Source organism: Lissotriton vulgaris, chromosome 10 (genome assembly GCF_964263255.1).
Source record: "Lissotriton vulgaris chromosome 10, aLisVul1.2, whole genome shotgun sequence".
Classification (NCBI taxonomy): domain Eukaryota; kingdom Metazoa; phylum Chordata; class Amphibia; order Caudata; family Salamandridae; genus Lissotriton; species Lissotriton vulgaris.
In genome coordinates, this window is record NC_141698.1 from 745,455,950 (window position 1) to 745,459,493 (window position 3,544).

Below are 3,544 nucleotides of genomic sequence, written 5' to 3' on the forward strand. Positions count from 1 at the left end.
CATACTCCAATCGACTCCCTTGACAAATTTTTCCATAACATTGCAGATGAACAGTCTAAAATTTCTGAGGCAGTGGTTGACATGCAAGATTCTGATTTGGCGGGATTGGCGAAATGGGCCCATCAGAAAGCAGGACATTTTGGAGAGAAAGCCACTAACAGGTGGGCTGCTGATAGAGGAATTCATATTCCCTTTTCTTTAATTAAAGATGCCATTCTACATTGTCCCATTTGCCAGCATTCTAGAAAGAAAGAGGTGCCTCAAATTGTTCGAGGCCACTTACATCGAGGTAAATTGCCCGCCCAAATTTGGCAGATTGATTATATTGGTCCGCTCCCCATGAGCAGAAATTGTCAATACATTTGTACAGTGGTTGATACTTATAGTGGCCTTTTGGTCGCTTTCCCTTGCAAGAATGCTACCCAAGTGAATACAATTAAAACCCTGGAGCTCATTATTTTATATTATGGTGTCCCATTCCAGATTCAATCAGACAATGCATCCCACTTTCGTGGAAGATTGGTGCAGGAATTCTGTATAGAGAATAATATAGACTGGGTGTTTCATATTCCATATTATCCACAAGCTTCAGGACTGATTGAGAGAATGAATGGCTTGTTGAAAGAACAGTTGCGCAAGTTGACTGATGACCGTTACAGCCAGTGGAGAGATGTCCTACTTCAAGCCTTATTGATTTTAAATAATCGTCCTTTGTTACATGCTGAATCTCCTTTGATGCGTTTGTTTCCTCCACATGTTGATGCAAAACCTAATTCTGTTGCGACCACTGTCACATATTGGGAAATTACCCCCGGTGCTTTGGCTCCATGTAGAGCAACCCCAGGTTCCGCAGGCCTCGACCTGCATGCATTAAATGATGCACACTTCCCAGGAAAAGATCGAATCATTGTTGAAACTGGCATTGGTGTCTCTATACCTGCCGGTAGTTTTGGATTAATTGCCCCTAGATCTGGCCTGGCCCTGAAAGGTGTACAAGTACTCGGAGGAGTGATTGACAGTGATTATCAGGGAGAGATTAAGGTTCTCTTGCTTAATAGCAGTGAGACTGATTTATTGATCAAAAAGTCTGACCGTGTTGCTCAGTTACTGATTATGCCTGTCTTCAGTGGTGAGATCAAGAAAGGCTCTGCCCCAACGTTGCTAACTGTACGAGGACAAAAAGGCTTCGGATCGTCTGATCTTCCTGGAGCTAAGATATGGGTGCAATCGCCTAAAAATCCTCCTGAACAGGCTGATATTATTGCGACCGGTCATGACAACACCGTTTTGGTGATGAAGCCAGGGAAAGATGGCTGGGAAGCTGTCCCAGCTGATAAATGTTACTTACGAGAATGATTAAGGCCTGTGTTTGTATTCTTTCAGATCATTCTTTGGACTGCTGCTGCAGGATGTGTCGGCGTTGGACTCCTTTTGGCTTGCTACGCCGGGAGAGGAGAGGATCCACCGACGCCGAGTGATGGGATAATAAGAGCCGCGCGGTCCGCGTGGCGCACCTCGTCAAATTTTTGGATCACACTCGCGAAGCGGGTGACGAACTCTCCGCATTTTTGCCTCACTCCCATGAGGAGTGTTACTGACATTTTAGCGACCTGCTTGGTAGCTGTCCCTGCATCCATTGAAACTTTGCGCTATGTGTTTAACGTATCCAATGCCCGACCTAATGTTATTCTGGGCGATTTTGCGGCCCACGAATTTTGTCCCTCATGTACTCTTCTTCCAGACCCCGATGTCCCTATTAATTCAAGGATTACTACTTTTAATATTACCCCTGGTGACCTTTGTTTTGTGATGACCTGCAATCCTAGGGCCATTTCTGAGTGTCTGCGGTTGAAACTCCAAGCCGCTACTACCTTTTCATTTCATCAACGTTTGTTATGTTCAAAGAGACTTCCTAATTCATGCCTTTCAGTGAAAAACAATATGACCTGTAAAAGTTTAGTTGTAGCCACTAGCCATTATCGTTCAATGTTATTACCAGCTGGATGGCTCTTTTCCTGCGGGAATTCATCTTGGCCCTATATTCCTGCGAATATTTCTGGTGGCCCATGTGCCATCACTAGATTAAGTTTGCTAATGTTTTCTTCACATCCTCCTTCCCATTCTCGTATTGTTCGAGACTCTATGTCATTACATGAAGACTGTGATTCCTCTGTTCATCTTTTTTCTAGATCAGAATATCTTGGTTTAGCTTTTTCTATTATTGGTGTTCCGGCATTGGCCGTCTACAATGCCAAAACAATCGGCAAAATGGCCTGCTGGATGGTCAAATCGATCAACCAAACGTCTACTGTTTTATCAGATTTATTATTAGATTCCCAAGGTGAACGTAGAGCTATTTTGCAAAACCGTGCAGCAATCGATTATTTGTTGTTAAAACATGGGCACGAGTGCTCTGAATTTGAAGGTCTATGCTGTTTTAATTTATCTGACCATTCTAAAGATATCCAATCCCATATTAATAAACTCCACGACTTGACTGCAGAAATTAGAGAACATATAGATCAGGGTTTCTTTGACTGGCTTTTTAACTGGCTCCCTGACATGCATTTTTTACGACAAATTTTGGGAGGGGTTATTGTTGCTGTTTGTATCCTTATAGCAATTTGTTGTTTTATTCAGTGTATCCCTTCCCTACTACAATTTTTTAGACTTACTAAGGATCGTAGATCAGTTAGTTTTGTTTCATATTATTCGTCTACTGACGTTAGTTCCATTTAGTTTGTGGTTAATAGACTGGAGTCAAGGGGTGTAATGTTATGGCTGTCTTTTTGCTAGCTCTCTGGAGAAGGAGAATGATGGAGAGTGACTCCAGCCTATCACCCCCATAGCATAGGGATTAGGCCGATATACAGGGACCCTGTCATATATATATAAAGGCATTTGCGTGTTATTTCCCTTAGAGTAAGGCTTATGAATTTAAGTGAGGGGTTAGATATATAAGTATTAGTCATGATTCACTCATTTGCTAACATGCCGATCTGTTTTTCATGGAGCTATGCATATTATGGGCTCCGTAGGCCTTAAACGAGACAGACTCCATTTTGCTTTCTGCCCGGTAGCTCGAGAAGGCTTTCTAGGTTAAGTGTAATGTTTTAGTTTCAAGCTGTTGTTCGCTTGGAGAGAACCGGTTCAGGCTGACCCTTATCGAAGGAATGTATTTTTCTCCACTCCGAAGACACAACTTCAGGCCGGCCGGCTGGGAAAGTGTCCTTGGTACGGGGAGGTACAAGAATTTGGTGGGCGGCAGGTTACTGGCCGTGAATTTCCATGAAGGAACGGGCTTTGATATTAGCGAAGGTGTTAGTCTTTTTGTCAGTTAGTCCGTAGGCGGCATCTAGCCGTTAGCATCTCTGCCATTATTCATTTTCATGGTGGACAAGTCGCCATCTTTGAAGTTGGAGAAAGATTTAAGACCGAAACTCTCTGAGATAGACTGAACGAGAAGTAGCGCGGAGCGCACTAATACAGAGAGAGAGAGACGGTAGTTAATAAACAGCAAGGTTCCGAGGTCCTGAGGGAGAGC